This window comes from Panthera pardus, unplaced genomic scaffold (genome assembly GCF_024362965.1).
Source record: "Panthera pardus isolate Hobbes unplaced genomic scaffold, ASM2436296v1 HiC_scaffold_10, whole genome shotgun sequence".
In the NCBI taxonomy this organism is placed as follows: Eukaryota; Metazoa; Chordata; class Mammalia; order Carnivora; family Felidae; genus Panthera; species Panthera pardus.
In genome coordinates this window covers 53,846,691-53,874,107 of record NW_026526655.1, presented here as the reverse complement: position 1 = coordinate 53,874,107, position 27,417 = coordinate 53,846,691, and the positions used below count along the sequence as shown (strand labels likewise).

The window sequence follows — 27,417 nt, the reverse complement described above, 5'->3', positions numbered from 1 at the left end:
AGGATCCAGGCTCTGAGCTGTCACCACAGAGCCTAACGTGGCATTCAAACACATGAACTGGGAGATCATGACCTGAGCTGAAGTCGGACGCTCAACCGCTCAACTAACTGAGCCACCCACACCCCTTGAATGTCTTTTAATGACTTAGAGTGCAAACAAATAATGACAAATAATTAAGTGGGACAAAAAGTACCTTCCAGATGGTAGGTATAAAAGCATCACATTTTTGCTTTACAAAAATGTCCTCCACAGCCACACACAGAATTAAGATGGGAGGCACCAGTTGGGCTACCTGTGACTGGTAGAGAAGCATTGGTGGCAGCAGCTGTTGGGGTTAATTTCTCCTTGTCTTTTCATGTCTTTAATTTTGAAATGGTTTACAAAGAAACCACATTTATTACTTTACCATTAGAGAACATTAATGTTCATCTCTTTTAAAAATGTGGCTACTTTATCTTGAACATCCTGAACAAACCATGTCAAGGCCTAAGTTTTGTTTGTTTGTTTTTATCTGTTTTCAATCCTCTTGTTTCCCCAACTTCATCATCCTTTAGTGCTATTCTCATACAACACTGTCTTATTTTTAGCTTTAAAATAAGAAATGTTATAGACGGGATCCTGATTTGAAAAAAAATGTACAAGTTTGCTTATGGGAGATTTGAATACTGACTGCATATTGGAACATGTTAAGGGGATTCTTCACTTTTTCAGGCATCATGGTATTGTGTTTATGTATTTTAAAAATCCCTTATCTTTTAGGGATATAAATGAAATGTTTGTGAATTAAAAAAAAACTTTAAAATAAAGTAGTATTTCTTTTAAAAAATGTTATAGATATAAGAAAGAAGAACTTTTTCACATTTCTAAAACACAGCCCTTCCAACCTAAAAATAATAATAAGCACATATAATGTGTTTCTCAAGTTCTCGGTTTCTAAAACCTCCCTTCTACATTCACTGCCTGCTAGTAGAAGTCTCCATTAATAAAATAAAATCATGCAAAAGGCCAGTGACTATTTCATTCTAAATATATGTTCTGTATCATCTCTGTGCTCAGATTAGAAGTAATTCCTGGACAGATACATACTCAGAGTTCAGCTTGGTGGTGGACCATGGCTGTAGAGCTGCTTCCATTTACCCTGTTGAGGTAAACAGTTACATCTTCACTCTCTGCTTAGCAGCAAGTAACAAGAAACACTACATTATAAATAAAATGAAAGGGACTGAGGTCACTTCAACTCACCTTCTAAGCTTCCTCCACTTTAAAATGGTAAAATAAAATATTCATGAACTACCATTATGTGGTTGAACAAAGAGGGAGGCATTTCCTCTGACTTATATTAATCCATGATAGCCCATAGCCTCCTATCAAGTCAATCATTTACACCCATTTCTACCTCATATATGAATAAGGAAGGTAGAAAACACAAATGGCCATGCAAATGATGCTTGTCAAGTAACATTAGAATCAACAAGTGAGACAACTAATCAATCTTTCTAACAGCATGACAAATATACTGAATCAACATTTCAAATATTCACTGGCACTTTGAACAAAAAACACTACCTAGTTCATCCACAGAATAACCTATTTCCCCAAGGGATATCCAAGGATGCCCAAGGCAACCCATCCTTTCTGAGAATTTAGGGAACATAAATGAATACTGAATGCAAGTTTATTTTCAGAGTTAAAATTTTACGCACTTTAAGTGAAATAGCAATACCGAAAGTAACATCTTTTAAGATAATTCAAAGTGCTTAACTCATTTAATATAATTATCTCTTAACATTGTTATATAGTCTCTATTTTCCTAGTGCTCTTTAGAAGGGACAAACTACCCTTCCTTTTACCATAATTTTCCCCTTGTCTATATCTAATTGAAGAGCTTTCTATCAGGAAACTTGAAAAATGGATAATTACTGCTCTGGGGCCTCTCGTCAACTATGAACTTGGGAATTGGAGTTTCTGGCCTTTCTTAATGAAAAGTGTCTGAATTAAATTTCCTTCATCTCACAAGTATCATTTTTTTTTCTTTTGGTAAAAAGTTTCCCAGAGAATCTCTCTTAATAGCCACTGGCAAAACCCATAATTCTACTACTGAAACAATGAGATCTATTTTCCAGATCATCAATCTTCATTCTCCAGACAGATACAATTGTTTGAAGAGTTGCAATTACATTATCCCTCGGTGCTTCTTCAGCCTCCACATTTGACTGATTCCACAGTTAAACAATTAAAAGGCCAAAGGAATTGAGGATTAATTTTTATCTCTAATAATAAAAAGTTCATTGCATTGAATTCCTTGGTATCAGCATCATCACCCTCCTAATTAAGAGTGCCATAGTTATATAATCTTGCAAAAGGAGAAATGGAAGTCAGTACGCATTCATGGACTATATAATGCGAGCGTAGTAACTGCAATCATCTTGACTGTATGGACAGCACCATTTTATACTACCTACAAATGAGTCAATTTAAAGTGCTAGGCTTAGCCTATATAGAGCTAACACTTAATTTCATCCTCTGATGCTAAACATTACATGTTTTTCAATAGCAAACTATATTTAGCAAGAAATAGGTCTAGTAGATTCCAAACCATGGGATCAAGAGTCAGATGCTCTACCAACTTAGCCAGCCCAGAAGGCGTTAGTAGATCCCAAACCAAAAGTAGATAACTAGGATGAACCACACACAGCATCAGCATGTATAATGTTCTACTTTAGTTGGTATCAAAGGCCAGCAGGAGGCTGTGCCTTGCAGCCTTCTAATAATCAGAAAGGAGTCGAGGCCAGCCCTTCTTCACATTCCCTTCCCTTTCTGCACCACTGCTCCTATCATCTCATCATGTTACCATCAGTTCTGTTCATGTTGGGGTTCCCCTCAATGGCTCTAGGAAGACAGGCCTCCCTGTACCTGCCCAGGTACTGAGGTTTGGTTTCCACAGGCCTCCTCCCGGAGGAGGATCTCCTCCTGGTTTCCACTAGCCTCCTCCAGGAGGAGGATCTGAATTTTTCACCAGCAGCCACAGTATCAGTGAGGTATGGTGTTGGAACCACTTTTCTTTTAAGTTTTTATTTAAATTCCAGTTGACATACAGTGTAGTATTAGTTTCAGGTATACGACGTAGTGATTCAACACTTCCATACAACACCTGGTGTTCATCACAAGTTCACTCCTCAATTCCCATCACCTATTTCACCCACCCCTCTTCCCTCCTCCCTTCCAGCAACCCTCAGTTTGTTCTCTATAGTTAAAAGTCTGTTTTTTGGATTGCTGCTCTCTTTTTTTCCCTTTGCTCATTTGTTTTGTTTCTTAAATTCCACATATGAATGAAATCATATATTTGTCTTTGACTTATTTTGCTTAGCATAATACTCTCTAGCTCCACCAATGTCATCATAAATGGCAATATTTCATTCTTTTTATGGCTGAAAAATATTCCATCATATATCTATATATCTAATCTACATCTATATCTATATCTATATCTATATCTATATCTATGTCTATGTCTATGTCTATCTCCCATATCTTCTTTATCTGTTCATCAGTTGATGGACACTTTGGCTCTTTCCATAATTTGGCTATTGTAGATAATGCTGCTGTAAACACTCTGGTGCATGTAATCCTTTGAATTAGTGTTTCTGCATTCTCTGGGTAAATGCCTAGTAGTGCAATTGCTGGATTGTAGGGTAGTTCTGTTTTTAACTTTTTGAGGAACTTCCATACTGTTCACAGCAGCTGCACCAGTTTGCATTGGGAGCCACTTTTCAAGAGAAAATTGCCTGTGAGCTTCTGGAGTACTTCATGGTCTGTATACTCTGAGTGCTTGGCACAATGCCTCAGATGAGATAGAAATTAAAAAAAAAAAAAAAAAAAAGACACCAAAACCTGGAAAAGGAAGGATTTACATTAGAAATTGGCCTGGGGGAAGAAACTGGCCTCAGGATTTGGGTCTTATTAAGTGCTCTTTTATACACTTGTGTCTCTGTGTCTTAACTTCTTCAGGGTAAAATTTGACAGTAGGAGAAACAGAAGGTAAGGAAGGTGAATGATTGGCTGGGAGAGAGGTCAATGTTTTAACTGTATGATTTATGACAACTTTCCTTGATCCCAAAACCACAGACCCCTAAACTTGCCTTCCCCTAAAACACTCCATGAAATCATCGTAGAAATCACCCAACAAATATTATATTTAAACATTAAAAATTATCTTAATCTGCTAAAAGTTGATGGTTTTCATCTAACAGAACTAAAATTTTATTTAAAAATATACACCTTAGAAAATTACCTGAAGTCTATGTAACAGTTCATGAGTGGGCTTCTGACAACTACTTTTTGTTTTTTCTAATTCTCTCATGAGGCAACTGACTAGTTAAGCCAACACTTGTATTGTTTTATCAATGCATCTCCATATTTTATTCATTTCAGAATTTAGAGACTAATTTCAGTATCAGGACTCGTCTTCCATACAACTATCACAGTCAACTACTGGGTATTTACCCAAATAATATGAAAACACTGATTCAAAAAGGTATTTGCACCGCTGTATTTATTGCAGCATTATTTACAATAGCCAAATTATGGAAGCATCCCAAGTGTCCATGAAGAAATAAATGAATAAAGAAGATGAAGTGTGTGTACACACACACACATACACACACATATACACAAATATACGTACACACAAAATAAAGAGTACACTTATCTTGATGAGCACAGAATATATAGAATTGTGGAATCACTATATTGTACACCTGAAACTAATATAAAACTGTATGTTAACTATACGAGACTTTAAAAACATTTAGATGAAAATAAATAAATAATATTAAAAAAAAACTATCACAGTCATACAGCCAGTCATGAAGGAAATGACCTGAACTATAGGGGAGACTCCCCTGAGACATGATGATTATTATTGGATTGCTGTTCAAGAAATGGGCTAACTAGTAAACATCAAGTGGAGGGACCTGTGTATTGTAATCTATTCTTTGGTTTCTGTTTCACAGGGTCAGTTGCTGTTTGTCATTGTCTTGACTCACTCATGAACCCCAAATTTCTCTATTTCAAAATGCTGGCATGGAGTATGTTGCCCCACCCTAGCATTCACCAGCTGACCTGCACCTGCTGCAACCCATATCACAGCAGGTCCTGTCACGTTGGTTCTCAACTCTTAGAAATACCTGCCTCCACCCACACAGAGTTATCCTAGAAATTAATAACTAACAAGCTACTATATTAATAACACCACTCTGTCCCTCGTATATAATATCATAAAGCAGACATCTTTGGAGTACAGGTCAGTCATTAAGAGAACGCATCTGGAGTCCAACAGACCTGGGTTCACGTGTGACTCTCAAGAGTACTAGCTGTGTGGCCAACAGGGTGCCTTCATGTCTCTGACTCTCATCCATAGAGTGGTGCTAACAACCCTACTACCTCACTGGGTTGATGTGAAGATTAAAAACGCTGCATGCATGATAGCACAAGGACTGGTGACAGTATTTGTTCATCTGTTGGGAGCTACTGTACTAGTGCTATTGTTAATGAAAAGGGATGTGCTTTAGAGTCACAATTTGTTCAAATCATGGCTCTGCATTTCAATTTCTTCATTTGCAAAGGGAAGCTGGCACCAATATGTTATAGATTTGGTTCGAACTTTAGAGATAAATATATTAAAATCCTTGGTAAAACGCTTGGCACGGAGCAAGCACTCAATGAATGGCAGCCACTGTAATAATTACAGATGGAAAATGACTTTGGTTATGAGACTGTAATTCATATGCCATAACTATCAAGTTGTTTAAAATTTAAAAGTCTTTTGATACCTTTCAGTGCTGCTGTCCTCACTCCATCATGATCCTCACACTGGCAAGGATACATTATTCAGGCAGAAATGCACCCAGCCTTTCTCATCTTCTATCTACTGAGAAGGGTCTCACCTCTACCAGCTCAGTTTCTTTCCCTTCTCTACCTCAGAGTCAGGTTCTGTTGCCAGGCAAGTTCTCTGGGACTTCTGTGGTCTAGAAATGAAAGAAATGGGAAAGAGGAGGAACAAGGGAGACAGGTGGGTTAGAGGTGGGGGAGGTGCCGGGGAGACTCCAGAGAAAAGATGCTGAAGGAACTGAGAGAGGGTGAGAAAACTGATGAAGGGAAGGGAGAGGGAATTTCCTGAATACTGTTTCATGTATCCTTTTCTTAATATTCTAGGAACATAAGTAAAAACAAACAAAAAAGAAGAGGAAGAAGAAAAAAACCCTCTCCTGTTGTTAGACTACGTTATTTCAGTTGCAGTGCTTCCAGGCTGTGCCACATGAGTTGTGGTTTCTACTGGGTAATAAATACTAGGGACTTGGCTGCTCCAGGAGGCAGAAATGCCATAGGAAATCAGGCACTGTGTAAAGACAGAGGCTACTTAATTTCCTAGGAAGGTAGCCATTTGAAGGAAATGCCTTTAGAACTCAACGCTCTGGAGTATCTGGAGACAGATTGCCAATGGTGTAACAAGGAAGAGAAGCTTCCCTAGTCAAATCAGAGAACCAAGGAATCAGATGACCAGGGAGATCTGCCCCAGAGTATGTGTTCCTCAGTGGACCTGGAGATGGAGTTGGGAAACACTAGGAGCCCCATAAAAATGGGGCCCAACACCAGGGTAACATCACTTAAATTCAAGAGGTAGACCAGCAGCCCTCCATGCAGAGCAAAGAGGAGACATCTGCCAGAGAGAGAACTTGGAAGACAAAAGGAATGTGGAAAAGAAGAGTGCAAGAGAAGGGAAAGTAGGCTTATTAGGCTATGCAACCATGGCAGTAAAGCACTATGCAACGGATATTTTGCATCTGCCCTTCCAGAGCCATATATGTCCCATTCTCCACCCTGCTCTGTGCCCTGGGGAGACTGACCTTTGTGGACTAGATCAGTGGTTCCCTTGTCCTCTGGCTTCTGTTTGAATTCAGTTAGTTCATGTTGGCTACCAGTAAGAGACTAGACTACAAGAAGAGAGGGAAGGCAGGCATTTGTGTATGTCATTTTCACCCTAGACTTTGTTTGGATTTACTTCTTTCTGGTGGCAACAAACTGGCTGCACCCTTCCTAGAAGATAGCAGCTCCTTGCCTGCTGGTTGTCCCTCTGCTGTGCTGCACCTGTCTCTGGCTTCTGGCAACGGCTCTCTTCTCTCATTGTTTCAGGGTCAAGGGACAGTAATTCATTCCAGCTGTTGCTAGTTCCTGGCCCTTCTCTCTCTCCCATTTGTTCTCTTAACCCTGTCCACACTTTTGAAAATATCGCCTTCATTAAGCTCTCCTCAATTACCTGCTTGAATGTACCATCTGCTGCCTGCCCAGACACCAACAGATAGACCCCAGCACAATGATAACTGCACAATGAGAAAATGCAGATGCGGTGCATCGCCCTCCTGATGAAGGCAGAGGGTGAGAGAAAATATGAGACTAGAACTAAATCACTGGACTGATGACTTACTTTGGTTAGAGGATGTTTATTAAGTTCATGCAAAGCCAAAGTTTGATTCATGGTAATATGATCTACTTGTAATTATTTTCCATGATGATTATTTTGGTAAAACAAGGCAATATATTTTGCAGGATTCTGGTATTCTTAGAATAAGCTGATTTGCATTGTTGCCCAATGGAAAGGGTTTTTGGATTTGTTTTGTTTTGTTTTGTTTTTAACCATTTTTACCACTTATTGTGTTAAGTTACTTCATCTTTGTATGCCTCAATTTTCTCATCTGAAAAATGGGGATCATAATACCTTCCTTGCAAGGTTAAATGGGTTCCTGCTGGATGCATGCTTGCTCACAGTAAATCCTTAACAAGTGACAGTTATTCTTGTGCTTCATCAAATCCTTTTCTACCCCAAGTGTCAGTTAAGAAATCCAACAAGATTGTGGCCATATCAGAGGTGCTTAAATAGGGATGAACCCAATCAGTTCCCTCAGCACTGATTTAGACCTAGATGAAGAGGACTGATAAACTCCACCTGCACCCACCTTGCTTGCAGGGAAGCTGTGGCCAGGTTCCAGCAATCAGCTCCTCTGTCCTATTTCCCTTTGATGAAAAATGAGCTCTGGAGTGTTTATTTTTTCAGAAATATATTCCAAACCACATCAATTTGTGCTACATGCCATACTTCAATCCTGAATTATTAATCAGTTAAAATCCTCAGAATTACTCTTGAAAATTCAAGTAAACTAGCAATACAGAATTTTCAAGCTCTAATATGACTCAAAAATTCATTTTCAAAGTCTTATCTTTTCTTTGTACTTTATTTTCCATAGCGAACATTCTTGAGAAATTTGCTCAAGAATGTTCTGCTGAAAAAATATCAGACACATAGAATATGTTTATGAACAAATACTAAATCTTAGTTCTGTTCTTTTGTATGTTAGGCATCCTACTTGGCACAATATTTTTAGCACTACCATACCTTCATTCACACGTACAATAAATATTTACTGAGTGCTATTCACAGACCTAGATTCTGGAGAATCTCCAGATAATAAATACATAGAAATGTATGCCCTAATGGATCTTATATTCTAAATACAAGGTCGATGTATCTTCTTCATCTTTCCTATATCTCTATTTACCAAAAAGTACTGGATTGCCAATGAATCTAGTGTTTCCAGAAACAATATAGGATGTCCAGTAGATGTGAATTTCAGATCAACAATAAATAAGTTTTTTAGTATGTCACAAATATTTTGCTTGACTAGAGGTATTCATTGGACATTTTTATACTAAAAATTATTTTTAAACTGAAATTCAAATTTAACTGGGCATCCTGTCTCCTTATAGGCTAAATCTGGCAGTCCTAAAGGAAGACACTACTCTGTACCCTACTTGCTGAGTGACTTTGTGCACATAATTTAGTTTTTCTGGACCTCAGTTTGTTCATCCATAAAATGAAGGATCAGGTCCAAGGGAAATTTAAGGTTCCTTAAACTCCCTGGTTTCAGTTCTTCCCTAAGCAAGAGATCATGTCATCACATTCATCCATTTCCTCTCCTCCATTCATGACCTTAAAGCCAGTGGTCCATTCTCTGGCCCCACTTCTCCAATCTCCTTTCCTCAGTACCCTTGGTGATAACCTTGATCTGACCCCCAGTGCCATGCCTACTGGCTTGACTAAGGCTATTAGTATTAATGCCAGTGTCCTATATTTGAGTAGAGCTTTGTTTCACAAAGTGCTTTTCCATACATGACATTACTGCAATTTGATACATTAAATTCTTTCCTACATGTCATTCAAAAAGTTTTGCTGAACTTGTCTTTCATGCCGCTGCATAAATCATCTTTCTCATCTACCTCTGTGAGCACTGGAAACCTTCTAAGAGATCTTCTCTCAATTAAAACAAGTCTGCTCTCATCTTTGAAGATTTTCCAGGGATTCAGTGTTTATCAGTCTTCCATCTTTAGTGCCTCTCCCTCTGTGCACACTGGAGTTTCCTCCTTGCCCCTTCTGTTCACAGGAGCAAGTACCTGCCTTCACCCGTGTTCTTTCACCTTCTGACTCCTGTACCCTGAGGGGCCCATGGCAAGCCTGAACCACACAGTCCTGGTTACTCAGCGTGGTTCCTGCACCAGAAGTATCCCATTCTCTGTGAGCTTGTCAGAAAACACAGTGTTCTGCAGTACTGGACTCTCCACGAGAGTCCTGAACCAAAACTTGCCTTTTTAAGTTTGAGTAGCATTGACTTGGAACACCTCTAGTCAGGCACAAGTTTTCCATATTTTTCAGGAGATCTGTGCTACTTGGTCTATATTTATTGGACTATCCCAAGAGCAATAGTTTCTAACCTTGTTTCTGCCAAGGAGCCCCCACAGGATGACACAAACTGCCATAAGGAAGGGAGGCTCACCTCTGTAGTGACTCTCATCCCACCTACCCTGCATACTCCTTTTACAGGTCACTTATTTGCATTAGCTAGGACACTGAATGACTGCATGAGGAAGAGGAAGAATATCCCCGCCATGTCCTGATATCTGTAACACTGTCCCCTAAGTATATGAGCAATAGGGAAATGTGAACTATGATTTTCCCTCCCTACTGGTTGTCTGATATGACCAAATGAATGGACTCATTTTGAAAATGGATACAATAATACAATAATGAATAACTTCTGATACAGAGATGATTCACGACTAATTTAAAAGCACTTTACAATTTCAAAGTTCTCAGAGCTTATTAACTAACAAAAACAATCCAGAGTTTCACTGGCTAAGTTTTTTCCATTTGTGTTCTGCTCCACAGAGCTGTTTCTGAAATTGATAGGCATGTAACATCATTCAAAATACTTTTTATGAAATAATCACAGGTACAAAAAGATTGACAGAACCAACAAAACAATAACTGCCTGTCTTGGTAAATAGATATTTGGTTGTTACATCTCTTTCAGCCCCAAGGGACAACACCAAACAAATATGAAGAAACCAGTTTTTGTCTGACTGGAATATTAATCTTTGGATAATAAGATGCCAAAAGGCAGGAAAAGAATTCTATATACTGAATCCTCAAATAACCCAAGCTTGTGGAGGCAAAAATAAAAACACATGGTCTTTTTTCTTATAAGAGCAAAGTCAAAGCATCCAGTGGTCCAAATATATATGAAGGCTAAAAATATCAACACAATGATTAGTGGACTCATTTACACTCAAATATAGTTTACCTATTTTATTTTATTTATGTTTTAAAATTTTTTTAATGTTTGTTTAATTTTTCAGAGAAAGAGAGCACAGGCTGCGGAGGGAGACAGAGGATGTGGTGACAGCATGAAGCCTGATGGAGGGCTTGAACTCATGAACCATGAGACAATAACCAGAACTGAAGTCAGACACCTAACTGACTGAGTCGCTGATGAGTGATGATTTATTTATTTATGTTATTTATGTTTTTACATGTCTATCTTTTGAGAGAGAGAGAGTGTGTGTGTGCATGAGCAGTGGAGGGGCATAGAGAGAGAGAGAGAGAGAGAGAGAGAGAGAGAGAGAGAATCCCAAGCAGGTTCCCTGCTGCCAGCACAGAGCCTGACTTGGGGCTTAATCCCACCAATGACGAGATCAGGACCTGAGCCAAAATCAAGAGCTGGACACTCAACTGACTAAGCCATCCAGGTGTCCCAGAAGTTTATCTATTTTAGTACTATATTCACAGATTAAGAAATATCCAATTGTTGTTAAGAGAGATAAATGAGAAAATATGTCTTGAAGATCCAAATTCATTATTATTATTAAATTCTACATAGTAGTTTACTCTGTGTGTTGTCAACTCATAACTTAAGTTGAACTGATAACTGACTCATAGATCTTTTATCAATTCTAACGTTCACTACTGTACTTTACTTAAAAGGATTTAAACAATTAGGATAATTAAATTGGTATCCTTAGGACAGGTAAAGAGATGACAAGTCTGTTGTCAGACTACGGAGAATTTGGAACAGCCCTCAACTTAGCTGCATTACTTTTTATTTTAAACCCTAGATTTACATCACCAAAGTAGCTGTGCAAATATTAGTTACTAATTTCAGCAAGTTTTGAAATTCACTTGTAAAATATGTATTTACATTTTTAAGAGAAAATACAAAATTGCCCATGAGTTGATATTTTAAAGTTAATAGGCACACTACTGACCATGATGGCATAGAGCCACACTGTTTTAAAAAGGAGGAATCGAATAAAATATTCTAGGAATCGAAAAGGAATTGGACTTCAGGGTTTTAAAGACCAGCAGTTGTAGACTTTTGAAAGGAGACATCTGTGAGCTTTGCTCAATCTTCTTAGCCTTTGACTCATTCTATCTTTTTTTTTTTTTTTTGGAAATTATCTTCTCTATATGCCCTTAGGGCCATATGATTCTTGCTTTTATACGTCGTTAATTATCATAGGTCAGGGAGCTTTAATCTATTCCATTTATTTCATCTCTAACTAGAGTGACCATATCATTTATCATCCAGCATTTTGAGAGTGAAAGGAAGCAAGATTAATAATGCCAGCTTACATCACATGTAAAAATTAACACAAAATGGACCAAAGACCTAAATGTAAGAGTTAACACCAAAAAACTACTAAAAGAAAACATAGGGGTAAATCCTCATGATCTCGGATTTGGTGAAGGATTCTTAGTTATGAGACCAAAAGCATGAACAACAAAAGAAAAAAAATTGATAAACTGGACTTCATCAAAAAAATTTTAGTTGTGCTTCAAAAGATACCATTAACAACGTGAAAGAATAATCCATAGAATGAGAGAAAATATTTACAAATCATGTATCTGGTAAGGAACCTGTATCTAGAACATGTAAAGAACACTTACAACTCAATAATAAAGAAGACAAAAATCTCAATTTAAAAATGGGCAAAAGATGTGAATAGACATTTCTCCAAGGAAAATATACAAATAGTTACCAAGCACATGAAAAAAATGTTGACATCATTACTCGTCAGAGAAATGCAAATCCAAACCACCAAGTGATACATCTTCACACCCACTAGTAGGGCCAGAACGAAAAAGCCAAATAACATTAAGTGTTGGCAAGGATATGGAGAACTGGAACATTCACATATTGCTGGTATACTTGTAAAGTGGGGCAGCTACTTTGGACAGGAGTCTGGCAGTTCCCCCAGTGATTAAATATAGAGTTACCATATGGCCCAGCAATTCCACTCTTAGGTATATACCCAAGAGAAGTGAAAACACAGATCTACACAGAAACATGTACATGAATGTTTATAGCAGCATTATTCATAATAACCAATAGAAGGAAGCACTCAAATGTCAATTAATATATGGATGGATAAACAAAAGTGATAGATCTATACAATGGAATAATATTTGGTCATAAAAAGGAATGAAGTGCTCATACAGGGTACAACATGCATGAACCGGGAAAACATGATAAGTGAAAGAAGCCAAACACAAAAGACTACTGTATGATTCCATTTATATTAAAGTTCAGAGTAGGGAAGTATATAGAAGCAGTAAATAGATTAGTGTTTCCCTAAGGCTGGAGGTGGTATGGGGAGGACAGACATATGGGGAACAGAGGTGGTAGCTAAAGGGTATAGGGTGGGGTTTTTTTGAGGTTATAAAAATGTCCTAAGATTGACTGTGATAATGGTTGCATAAACCTGTGAATATACTAAAAACCACGGTATTGAACACTTTACATGGGTGAATTATGATGGTATATAAATTATATCTTACTAAATCTATTAAAAGAGAAAAAAAATATGGTGGGACAATACATACAAACTGGGACTATCCTGAGAAAATTTTGATGCATTGTCACCTCTCATTTCATCTGGGTGTCTGACCAACTCACTTTCCAGAGAAGGACTGTTGAGAAAGTTTGATCAATTCTACACTTATACTGACACTGTTTGAAAACACAAGTCAAAAAATATGTCCTGATGAAGTGGCTAGGAAAGAATTTTCAGGCTGGATGAAAAAAATGCTGACTCATTTAGAAGTATTCTCATACACAGGGGCCTCTAGACTACTTTTCAATAAGCTTGAATCAGCAGCACTGGACCATCTACTAGGTAGATGAAGCATGTGCTTTGGGCACTCACTATATCAGGGCCCTCCTTCCAAATAAGTTTGGCTGTGATGAACTTTTCAAGAAGGCTGCATTTAAAAAACCATAGGAAGAAGTTGTTTTTATCTTAGTATACATCTTGTGCATGTAATACCTGAAATCCAATGGAACTCAATATCATAAATTTCATTTTGAATTGTAATATTCTCAGTGTTGGGACCATCTAGAGGTCCTAATCCTAGCTCTGTGAAGAAGAAAATGTGGACAGAAATATTCAAAGGGCAATGTTGAAGCTTAGCATAGGCACAGACAGGAGGGTCACAGCGAGGACCTGTGAGAACCAGACCAAAGCAGCATTCCCATCCCCTACTGTTCCAGTTGGTGTAAGAATTGAGTACTTTCAAATGGCTCTCAGGGTGGGGGAATTCCCGATTAATTGAGATGAAATGTTCCCCTACCTTGAAGTCAGATTTAATTTTGTTTATGAAAATAAAAATATATGCTATTTTATTTTATTTTATTTATTTCGTTTCATTTTTTTGCACAACTGATTTTCTGGGGGCAAAATTCATACTCACCTCACTACCTGTGTCCATTTAGCCAGGACTGTGAGTGAAGACTTTTGGCTTCTTTACAGTCCAGTTGGAAATTAGAGTGTAAAATCCCTACCAGTGCTATGGTTTTAAGATGATTCTAATCACAAGAACTTATGTGCTCTTTTCCTTTTTCAGCAAATTGAAACAATATTTGTAAATTTTGAATTGTATGGCTGAACTCTGTAAGAAATGAAATCATTCAGATTTCATTAAGAAGAACTTGCTAACTGGATCACCATTTATATACATGAAGAGAGTTTTCGGTTAGTATTTTAAGAAGGAAGCCCAGTTTGCTATTAGGATACACAGCTTTCAATAAATCGTGGCTAGGGCAATAGGTATGGAAAATATTAAAGAGTTTATGTCACAAAGGTTTTTAGCTGGGTTCTAAAAATAACCATCATATATACTGAAGATTCTGGAAGGCAATTATTATTTATCCAACTCTGACATCCCACAAAAGCATTTCAGTATATGAGAGGACAGAATAACTTGGGAGTATCACATAAATTCCAGAATCATTTATTCAAATCAAATATCCATTTTTACATCAAGGGCAACTACTTCTTCATAAAAGAACAGTGTAATATATTACCTAGAAATGAATGTTACATATTTATAACTGTGGCTGGTAAATCCCAGTCATACTATTATTATGCCATTAAGCTGGAAATATATAGAGTTGAAAGAGGAGTGATCATAATAAAAGCACTTTATTCTGCACATAATACCTGAAATTCAATCTAATACAACTTCCAAATACCAGAAGTTTAATGTTTATGGTCTTTATTGAATAATCTTCTCTTTCTTTGACTAAAGTCAATAAAAAGTCATCTCTAAACTTTTCAGCGAAGCTAAAAACCATTATATTAAACTACAAGGTCATCAAGATAGGAATAAAATCAAGAGATCATCCTTCTGATCCCTGCTAGCTGATGCTTTAGTGCTTTTCTTCTAGTTCACTTAAATATTTTAGTGAATTGGAGTTTGACCAACATTTTTTGTTATTGAGCTCCTTACTTACATATTCATATTTGACTTAGAGTTATTTTGGGACACCTGCGTGGCTCAGTCGGTTAAGCGTTCAACTTCGGCTCAGGTCACGATCTCACAGTTCGTGGATTCTAGCCCCGTGTCGGGCACTGTGCTGACAGCTCAGAGCCTGGAGCCTTCTTCGGATTCTGTGCCTCCCTCTCTGCCTCTCCCCCTCTCTCACAAAAATAAATAAAAACATTAAAAATTTTTTGAAAAATTGAAAAAAATCGAGTTATTTCAAGGAAACTAAAATTACCAAGTAATGCCATAATTATGCTAGAAAGCTCTTTAGGTTTAGAGGAGGCAATTTAAAACAGAATTTTATTGTGATAAGATATACATAAATGTACCATTTTAACTGTTTAAAACCGTACAGTTCAGCAGCATTAAGTACATTCATACTATTGTACAACCATCACTACCATTCATCTCCAGAACTTTTTCATCTTCCCAAACTGAAACTCAGTACTTAAACTCTCTCTTCTGTCTCAATGGAGGACACAGTTTTAAATAATATGCTTTTCAAAAACATACATTTGTAAGTTGGAATTATAGTCTTCAGAAGAAACCCTCAGTTAAGGGGCTCCATGTTCTGTTTTGCACTTTAGAAACAATGACTGTGCATTAGTGACACATTCTATTGGAGGCATATTTATTGATATTATAGAACGGTCATATATTTTGGATTTGGGCTATGTAATTACTTTAAGATATCAACAGAATACTGCAAATATTACAGAATAATAAGTTGAAACAGGATTTAATAATTTCTGCTTTTAACAAAAGACTCAGAATACATACAGAGGATATGGATATCAAACAGTATGTTGTTGTGTTTGGATAGCCACATAATGACCCTGATTTACTCAAACAGAAAAGTGTTTTGTGTAATTTCCCTAAGGATGAGTGTGGATTTATAAGGATTCATCTATGCTTTGATATACCATATCCTTTGTGGGCACAATATGGCACATATTTGTGAGCAGATGAATATATAATATGGCATATAAACAGGAAAAATCTATAATTAGCATTGAAATGAATTTAAAAAATAAATGAGGAGAAAGAATGCCTTTTACATGTCAGTAAGAAAATAAGCCAGATCTTGCAAAAAAGAGTTACCATCATAAGCAAAGAAACTTGCAAAAAGCACCTGATTCAGATGACCTGACCTGGCTGGAAGGAAGCATATGTAAGTCTGTCATAAATGACTCTTCTCTGCATATACTCTTCAAGTTCTGGAGCTCATGACTTTAAAATTAAGCCTTGTGGGATAAACCAATCTTCGCTGACTACATTCTTACAGACCACACTTGTTCCACCCAATCCACATTCTGTTGGTGGCAGGCTAGGGAACACTTCCCACCCAAACTTTCCAATGCCTGAGTGTACCGTATTCACTCACCCTAGCCTTTTCATCCTCACTCTCAAATTCAAACCACCACATCAATATGCCATGCGCCTTGGACTCCCTGCCCTGTGCAAATTTTGCTCTTTTCCAATGTGAGCTCCAGATGACGTATCTGTGCTCTCAAAACCTAGAAACCCTCAGTGATGATGTTAGATAGTAGAGTACGATAGCAAAGGAAGACCATCAGTTTTCATGTTTTTGTGGGATGTTGAATGGATTCTATTTGAAGAATGTGGGACTGGGCAAGCAGAAACCACAACTAAAAATGCTGGTAATTCTGGGCACCTCCTTAACTTTCAAATATAGTTATTAATATTGACCGATCTTATGGTTCATACACTCTGAAAATCTTACATGCAGTTCAGAAATCCTCCCCACCTGGCTTCTGGCAGGAATATTACCCATTGATGAAAATAGAACAGTACACCAAGAATAGTCAGAGTAAGGATTCCCCTAGAAGTATTTTCTTTATTCACCTTAACGCAGTCTCATTCTCTCTCTTTCTCTCTTTTTAAAGATTTTAATGTTCATTTATTTTTGAAAGAGAGACTGAGTGTGAGCAGGGGAGGGGCAGAGAGAGACGGAGACACGGAATCTGAAGCAGGCTCCAGGCTCTGAGCTGTCAGCACAGAGCTTGAGGCAGGGCTCAAACTCAAACCAGGAGATCATTAACTGAGCTGAAGTCAGATGCTCAATCAACTGAGCCACTCAGGCACATCTTTTTAAAATGGAATTTATATGTGAACTCAAGAGTTCTATTATATACGGAGACAATAAGAACAGCTAACAATTATTGAGAGTGTACACAATGCTAGGAACTGTCCTAAGAGTTTTAGACTAAATTGTTCATTTAAATCTCACAGCAATCCTATCAGGTAGCAACAATCATTATCCCTATTTAATACACTGTGCAGAGAAAGTGAAAAAGAGATTAAGAAACTTAGTCAAGGTCACCTAGCCTTTACCCAGGTTCACTACAAACAGCCAGATTGCACTCTTAATCACTAGTTTTAAATGTCAATATTGTATGTCCACATGTAACTCCTTTTCATTTTCCAGTTTTACCTGTTTATAAACAGACTTTAAGAAGCTAAATAGCAGTACAGATTGGCCAAAAGCCCTGGCATTTGCTAGTCATGCCTGAGATTGCTGCCATGTCAGGATGGCCTTTGCTGGGCACCTTGGAATTTCAATTCAGTAACTGGTATCTCCACAATTTTTTATTTTGCATACATTTTTATAAGCAATTCACTGCTGAACTTCAAAAAGTCACTTAATTTACACAGTTGGGAGTCCAAGTCCTGTCTGAATGACTTGTTAACGTTAAAGCCAAAATTGGAGAATCCCCTGGAAAAAACGAGGTAAGCATTTCATCACACTTAGAAAATGGTTGTCTTTTGCTCTTCCATGTATTATTATTACAGTATCCCATGGAAATAAAAACTGACTTTCAGTGTCAGCCTTCCAGAGGTGAATTTTTGATTCATAAATGTAAGCAAAAGGGAGCAAATTCCACTTACCTAACAATGCTCAAAGAGGCCAATCTGTGGCTTCAAGAGAGTTTTTACATTTTCATTAAAAAAGAGTGACATTTCCCATATAAAAATCATTCTTATTAATTTTAAAATATATCATACTCAAATTATTTTAAAATTCATGCTAGTGTAACTCTATTAATATTGTTCTATATTTTGAGATTTGTAACTCTACATGACTGTTTTGAATAATTTAATCAAAATAGAAAACAATTAGATTATCCTAAGTACTTTATTATTCATTTATAGCAATTAATGTATTCGCTAGAAAACTTGTGAGTAAAAGGCAGACTTGCTTTATTTATTAATCCATTTAGAGTCATCTGGACTTATTTACTGAAGAGTGATCCAGGTGTTAAACAAATGCACTTGCAAAACACAGGGAAATTTTATTACTAGAGCATTATGGTCCAAGAAATTTTATGACAGATATTAAAACTGAGTTTGGGTATTGTACGTGATGTGCATATTAAAAGAGACGGATTCCTGTCTCCTTTACACACACACATACACATACACAAATGAATCTTCATAATTTATAGTAACACTGTGTAAACAAACACAAAAATGTTCAAATATAGAGAATTCTCTCTGGGATGATTCTAATTAAATGTAGCTAGGATGGGTTAAGTGTGAGCCTGAAATAAGGCCAATAGGGCAAAACTAAGCAACTGTTAGGTAAACAGAATAGAATTTTTATTTTTTCTATGTTTTGAGAGATTTAGTATGTTGGTGTTATCTGTGATTCTGCTCTTTCTCTCATGTCCCATATCTAGTCCATGAGCAAAGCACCTTCAGAAGAAATCCACAATTCAGTCTTGTACTACTTCTCCCACTGCCACCATCTCAGCCCGGATCATAATTTCTGTCTGAATTATTACAGTAGCCACCTACCGGTTCACCTCGAGCTTCTTTTCAACAGAGTAGCCAGGAAGATCCTGTTAAAACAAGTCATAGTATACCATCATTTCCTCCAGTAGCTTCCCTTTTCAGTCAGGGCAAGTACCAAAATTCTGACCATGCCACAGCCACCTGGTTTGCTATCCCCACTCTCACCTCACCTAGTCTCCCTCTAGTGCTTCCTGAAACTGGAACACTGGCCTCCCTGCTCTTCCTCAAACATGTTCAGCACGTTCCAGCCTGGGAGCCTTTGCAAAGGCTCCTTCCTCAGCCTAGAATGCTCTTCCCCAGATGCTGTGTGACTAGCTCCCTCCTTTCTTAAAGAGACAGGCTCTCCCTCCCATCCTGATTAAAATATCAACACCCCCAGCCCTGACAACACACAGGCTCTTCAAAACCCCCTTCCCCACTTCATATTTTGTCTTCTTAGCACTTATCACTCTCTAATAGAGGATACATGTCACTTCTTTACCTTATTTATCATCTGTCTCCTCACTAGAATATAAGGTCTAGGAGGTCTCATTCACAATAAGTGAATAGGTACTTCTCAGCACCTATAACAGTAACTGGCACATAGTAGTATTCACTTAGCTTTTGTGAACTGAAATGAATAGATGAATGAATGAATTCGAGGTCAACAGAAAACATAAGCCGTGACAGAGAAAAGAGAATAACCATTAAAACATCTATAGTGAAGGGGAACGAGAACTAAGGGAGCAAATACACAAGAATGTGTGCAATCATTAAGTCTTCCATGCAAACAAGTGCTAAGTACCTACATGTAACTCTTCCCAGAAGATCAAGTACCGCCCTTCAAGGAGTGTACAGTACAGCTGGGAAGATTAACAGGTCAACACACATTGCTAACACACTGTGATGGAGGCATTTGGAGGGTTTCCAGGTAGGGCCCCTGACCAGAGTGACAAGGGCACGGCTGACTGTGAAATCAGGATGGAGAGGAAACAGGCCTAAACCAGATTGCAAATGACCTCTTTTGTCAAGCTAAGCAAATAGATTTACTCCTGAAGGTCATCAACTAGAGAGCCACTGAAGAATTTCAAGTGTGAAATTAGGAAATGATCAGATTTTTGTTTCATGAGTGTCATTCAACAAGCATGTTCATTATACTGTTGTATGTAGTAACAAATAAATATAAACCCTATCCAACAATATGGGAATTGGATAACAAATCACAGTAAATACATATAAAAGAATGCTAAGGATTAAAAAATGATTTAGATAAGAATTTATTGATAGAAAAATTTCCACATGGGGTGGCCGGATGGCTCAGTCAGTCAAGCTTCTGACTCTTGATTCCGGCTCAGATTGTGATCTCAAGGTTGGTGAGATTGAGCCCTGAGTCAGGCTTCACACTGTCAGTGAATCTTGGGATTCTCTTTCTCTTTCCCTCTCTCTCTACCTCTCCCTCAGTTATGTTCTCTCTCAAAATAAACTTAAAAAAATTTCCATGATACTTTATTAGAAAATAATATTTTTTAAGAGAGCACATGAAATATGGTCCCACTAAATTTTAAGAAAATGTATCTCTGTGAATGGATAAAGATGTGGTATATATATACAATAGAATATCACTCAGCCATCAAAAGGAATGAAATCTTGCTATTGACAACATGAATGGAACTAGAGTGTATTATGCTGAGCTAAATGAGTCAGTCAGAAAAAGACAAATACCATATGACTTCACCCATATGTGGACTTCAAGAAACAAAACAGATGAACATATGGGAAGGGGGGAGAAATAAAGAGAGGGAAACAGACACTTTTTATGATAGTGAGCAAATTGAGGGCTGGTGGAGGGAGGTGGGTGGGGAATAGGCTAAGTGGGTGATGGGCATTATGGAGGGCACTTGGGATGAGCACTGGGTGTTATATGAAAGTGATGGATCACTAAATTCTACTCCTGAAAACAATACTGCACTAAATGTTAACTAGAATTTAAATAAAAATATGAAGAAAAAAAATGCATCTCTGTGAAAAGGAAGTCTATGAAGACATATAGCAAAATGTTAACAGAAGAAATGCCTAGGCTGTTGGATTTGAGATAACTTTACATTCTTTATTATGCCTTTTGTATCATCTGAATTAACATTACAGCTAGCATATATGGCTTGTATAATAAGAAAAAACCAGGTTTTTTTGCCCATTTTGGAGGGGGAAACGAGTCTGTAGGACTAGACTGGAGGAGAGAACCTTTGCTCCTGGACAGCAGCAAATCCAGGAGGAATATGAAGGAGGAATGGAGAGAAATGCAGAAGGTAAAAATGGAAATGACTGAGGTTTCTGACTTAAACAGCCATGTGGTAGAGTCAATGACTAGAGAGTGAGTAGATGCCAGGGCCCAAAGGCACTCTGAGGAAGCCGGAAATTTCGTATCCACTAAGGCCTTGCCCATCTTCCAAAGGTGAGAGCCTCCTGTCAGCTATTCCTCCCTTTACTCCCATGCCTGTACTACTCTGTTCCCTTTCTCTGACCTAAATCCGCAGTTTACCTCACTCTAAAATCATTCTATTGTTCTATTTTCATTCCAGAATTCCCATTCCTTAGTGGGGGGAAAAAGGAGTAAAGAAAAAAAACAAAGAAGAAAGCAACTCCTACTATCCTCAATTACTGTCCTAAAAGCTTCCTCCACCTCTTGCCCCCAAATTCCTCCCTTCAAGACATCACTCCCTGGGAACACTCTCAATGATCACTGCTCACTCTCTTGGGGTTAGGAGTGGGTTGCCATCCTTGCTCTTCAATTCCAACTTCAGACCATGGCCTCCCACTCTTTCTTGAAAGTTCATATGAACTGGCCATACTTACTTTTATCCTTCCTTGTTTCTGACACCTAAAGCTTTACCAAACATTTGCTTGTTTGTTTTCCAGGACTTTGGTGTTGGCACACCATCTTTCTGCTCACCTCCAAACCTGTCATCATCCTATGTGATTTCAACATCCATATGGGCAACCCATTTGATAGCCTCAAGTCCTTTATTTGAGACAAATGTCAGAGACCCAACTTCACCTCACCTAATCCACATCCCCAATATTGCCCTGGGCTTGGTAACCCCTGGAAATTGTGTCATTCTCCCCTCTTTTACCTCATCTTCCCATCCTCCCTTCCATTTGACATTATGTCTGTTCTTCAACTTCAGTGAGAAAAATGAAGAAAGTGGAATAGACTAGGGTTTAGCAAAGTTTGTGTATAAAGGACCAGATAGCAGATATTTTAAGTTTTGCAGATCTACTCTCACGATTATTCAACTCTGCCATTGCAGCACAAAAGCAGCAACAGAAGACAAATAGTAATGAATAGTGAGTAAATGGGTGAGTCTGTGTTCCAGTGAAAGTTTATATACAAAAGCAAGCAGTGGGACCTGGCCCTCAGGTCATAGGTTGCTGGCCTCTGACACACACCTTCATTCTCTTCCTTTTCTCTTTCCTTTTTCTCCCTATCTATTGATTGGTTCTTAATCCTCCTTTAGTGCCCAATTCCACCATTCCTTCATTGACATTAACATCTCCATTGGTACACTATCTTTGGTCATCTTGCCCAGAAAAACTAAAATCTTAGGTTGATCCAACTAACTACATTCTTGACTCTTCGGTTGCTAAATGCTGATGGAGAAAACCATTCTTTTTCCCACTGATAGTACTATAGTTCCTACTCTTCAATCCTTAACCTTCAACACTTTGTAGTAAACTTTTACATTCCCTTAATCAGTTTCTCTTCTATTCTTTCCAGTAGCAACTTCAAAACTTTTCCATTTTCCTCAAGAAATCTACTCTATTAGCACCTTAGTCCCTAGCACATTATCACTTACTTTACTTCATAGAGAAAACAGAATATCTCAAAAGGAAACTCCCTAAACATTCTGCTCCCCTACCTACAAATGTACCATCATCTAAACCTTTATTTCGTTTTCACCTATCTTACTAGAAGAGGTTTGCTTCCTTCTCCCCACCCCCAACCCCTTGCACCTGTTTGGTTTTTTTATCTTTAATGGCTCATCTCCACCAGCATTTTAATGTGCTCAGATTTCTCAGGGGGAAAAAAAGAAGATCTTGATATGTGGATGCATTGATATATTAGGGATATAATTTAATGAAAGATTCATGAAATAGTATTATATGTGATATATTCTAATATTATCTATTCTATAATACTTCATTTACTCCATATGCTGGCTAAGACCTATTTAATTGATTTCATGCCCAATAATGGTCCTGACTGAGAAAAACTTGATTATGTGCAAAAGAAGACATGTATAAGAATTCACATTGCCACATTTCTTATAATTGTGAACAAATGGAAAATGGGAATAACCTAAATGTTCATCAACAAAAGAATACATATGTAAATTGTTGTATGCTCATGTGGAATACTGCACAGAATATAGTGACTGCAGTTACATGTATCAAGTGTGAATACACTTCAAAGATAAAATACTGATAAGATCAGTTTGCAGAAATGAAACAATGCTATAATACACTTAATACTTCCCAAAGGCCCCACCTCCAAATTCTATCACATCTGAGGTTAGGGCTTCAACATATGAATTTTGGAAGAAAACAATTAGTCCATAACATTCTGCCCTGACCTCCCCAAACTCATGTCCTTGCATGCAAAACATATTCATTCCATCCCAACAGCCCCAAAAGACTACTAATTCCAGCACCAACTCCAAAGTCTAAAGTCCAAAGTCTCACTTAAATATCTAAATCAGGTATGTGTATGATTAGAAGTATGATTCACTCCATGACAAAGTTTCTTTCCAGCTAAAAACCTGTGAAACCAGACAAATTATAGGCTTTCAAAATATAATGATGGGATAGGCATGAATAGACGTTCCCATTCCAAAGGGAGTAATGGAAAAGAAAGAAAGGGTAATGGGTCCCAGGTAAATCCCAAACCTAACAAGGTAAATACCCTTAGATCTTAAGGCTTGAGAATAATTCTCTTTGGCTTGATGCTCCCCCTTGAAGATTTACTGGGGCAGCAGTCTCACTTTCAGGACCCACTGGGGTGGGAAATGTACTCCTCCACTCCTGGTTCCCTATAGCTCTGGTGGGTAGGAACTGTTTGTCCTTGGAGGCTCTGCCAGGTGGCCCCTGTGTGGCCTGTTGTAACTGAGGTGATGCTTCCCCTTTTAAACTGAGGAGGGAGTTCTGATGATCTCTGAATTGACTTTGGGGTCATTTTCTTGAAGAATAGTGCACATTCATAGCCAAACAGCTCTAAGGTCTGGTTCTGCAGGATCTAAGAAGTTAAACAGCCTTCCTTCTTTTCATCCTGCTTTGTCTGCCCCCTTTAGTTCATATTGGCAGTGTCTTTACCAGTATAATCACATCTCATTCCTGGGGTCTGTTGAAATGACTGATTATATCCATTTTTCAAATCCACACTAATCTCTTTATTAAATGATCAGTGAGCCACACCCTTAGTGTCTTCTCCCAAACACATTTTCTCATTCTTTGCATTATGGACAGGCTGAGGATTTCCCAAATCTTTAAGTTCTGGTTCCTTTTTGCTGAACAGTTCCATCTTCAATTTATTTATCTCTTCTTGTATTTTAATTTAAGCAGTCAGTAGTAATCAAGTTACTCCTCAACACTTTTCTTAGAAATTCCTAAGCTAAATATCCAATTTCATCACTGACAAGTTCTCTTCCACAACACATTAGAACACTAACATGATCCAGGCAAGTTCTTTGCCACTTTGTAACAAGTATCACATTTTCTCCAGTGTCCAATAATACATTCCACATTTCCATACCAGACTTCATCAGAAAATGAAGTCAGAATTTATCATTCATATTTCTACAGAGTGATGAACACATTAAATATGGAAAGTCAAGCAAAATGACAAGTTAGTTTACTCTGCCCTGCAGGGAGCCATGGCTAATCGAATAAGCCTGTAGAGGACTGAACTTAGAAAATCCGAAGCAAAGGAGAAGGGGTCAAAGGGCACAGGGAGAAGTTGAGAGGCTCAAATAAAAATAACAATAATGACTGCAATTAATATTCATTGAGCGGGGCGCCTGGGTGGCTCAGTTGGTTGAGTATCCAACTTCAGCTCAGGTTATGATCTCGCAGTTGGTGGGTTTGAGCCCCGCATCAGGCTGTGTGCTGACAGCTCAGAGCCTGGAGCCCGCTTTGGATTCTGTGTCTCCTTCTCTCTCTCTGCCCCTCTCCTGCTCTCGCTCTCTCAAAAATAAACATAAAAAATAATTTAAAAAGTATTCATTGAGCATATGTGTCTACTTGTGTTACATCAGTAACATTATCTCAGGTAATTCCATGACAACCTCATAAAGTAAGGATTATTGTTATTCCCATTTTACATCTAAGGAAACTGAGGCAAAGAGCTTTTATATGACTTACTGAAGGATATCCAGTAAGTAAATGGTAGATCTGAGATTTGAAACTAGAAGCCTGCTTTATTTTAAGTCATGCAAAGATATCTTTTTAACAAATGAGGTAGGTTAGGTAGAGATTTAGAGTTAAGTATTGTGGTACACAAGGAATGGCTGTTGGGGTCAAAATCTTTGCTGCTAAAGGGATAAGGTAACAGTCAGGAGTATCACCCCTACAAAAACTAAACTGTAGAACACCTGTGGTCCCCACAAATGTTAAAGCTTCTTGTTCTTAGAAAAGAGAGCTCTGTGAACGTAGAAATGGTTTAATGCTGATAGTTTTCTTCATATCCAACATCTGTTACAACTTTCCTACTTATACCCACTGCCCCAAACCAAGCACAACCAAATCCTCAGTTGTCACTGCTGACATAATTAACATGTACACACATTCAAACCATTAAGACAAATAACCTTACACCAAATCCCCACACTTCTTGTATACCAATTGATTCCCTCTACCAGACTGGCCATATACCACATTGTAGTTGGTAACTTCCAAATTGATATCTCATTTCTAACCACTGATAATCCTGGAATCCCTACCCCACCTCTGATTTCTACCCAACTTCTTCTTTAGTTATCTAAATCTAAAATGTCATATACAGAGTAAACAACCACAAACCCAGAGTTCTTCACAATCATAAGATTTAGAAGAGTGTTGACATGAAGAGTGCAGGTAGCTCTAGACAGAAGGATTTACTGACAAAGCACTGACATCAAAATTACATTTATAGCTGGATCCTTGAGTTAAGAATATACACTAAGGTATTCCCAAGGCCTAAAACTTTCTAACATGATTTAGTTCAGAGTTTATTACAGTTACATATCATAAAAGCTAGAACACGTGAACAATATTCTTGCTTTCACTAAAATTCTTGCTTTTTTTATTCTTGCTTTCACTAAAAATGTTGGAGTGGTGGAGTGCCTGGCTGGCTCAATCAGAAGAACATGCAACTCTTGATCTCAGGGTCATGAATTTGAGCCCCACGTTGGGTGTAGACGTTACTAACATAAATGAGTAAGTGAGTAAATAAGTAAATAGATGAATGAATGAATGAATGAATGAATGAATGAATGAATGAATGAAGGGGCACCTGAGTGGCTCAGTCTGTTGAGCATCTGACTTTGGCTCAGGTCATGATCTCATGGCTTGTGAGTTGGAGCTTTGCATTGGGCTCACTGTTGTCAGCCTTTCAGCACAGAGCCCTTTTTGGATCCTCTGTCCCCCTGTCTCTCTGCCTCTCCCCTGTTGGTGCTGTCTCTCAAAAAAATAAATAAAATACAAAAACAAATAAATAAGTTAAAAAAAAGAATTTTAGAAACTGATTCCATTCACAATTGAACCAAGAATCATAAAATACCTAGGAAGAAACCTAACCAAAGATGTAAAAGATCTCTATGCTGAAAACTATAGAAAGCTTATGAAGGAAATTGAAGAAGATTCAAAGAAATGGAAAAACATTCCATGCTCATGGATTGGAAGAATAAATATTGTTAAAATGTCAATATTACCCAAAGCTATCTACACATTCAATGCAATCCCAATCCAAATTGTACCAGCATTCTTCTCGAAGCTAGAACAAGCAATCCTACAATTTGTATGGAACCACAAAAAGCCCCAAGTAGCCAAAGTAATATTGAAAAAGAAAACTAAAGCAGGAGGCATCACAATCCCAGACTTTAGCCTCTACTACAAAGCTGTAATCATCAAAACAGTATGGCATTGGCACAAAAACAGGCACATAGACCAATGGAAGAGAATAGAGACTCCAGAATTGGACCCACAAATGTACAGCCAACTAATCTTTGGCAAAGCAAGAAAGAACATCCAATGGAAGAAAGACAGTCGCTTTAACAAACGGTGCTGGGAGAACTGGACAACAACATGCAGAAGAATTAAACTAGACCACTTTCCTACACCATTCACAAAAATAAACTCAAAATGGATAAAGGACCTGAATG

General features: G+C 37.8%; 1 protein-coding gene across 6 annotated transcripts in view; it reads right to left on the bottom strand.

The window, feature by feature from the left end:
* Positions 1 to 27,417, bottom strand: part of ZNF385B (zinc finger protein 385B) — a 400,092-nt gene that overhangs the window by 229,775 nt on the left and 142,900 nt on the right. Inside the window, exon 1 of one of the 6 annotated variants that reach the window (XM_053907266.1) lies at positions 1,087 to 1,119. The exons of the other annotated variants lie outside the window; for them this stretch is intronic. The gene's annotated coding sequence lies outside the window, so the exon portion shown is untranslated. Of the gene's footprint in view, positions 1 to 1,086; positions 1,120 to 27,417 lie in introns of those variants that run through there. 6 annotated transcript variants of the gene reach the window in all.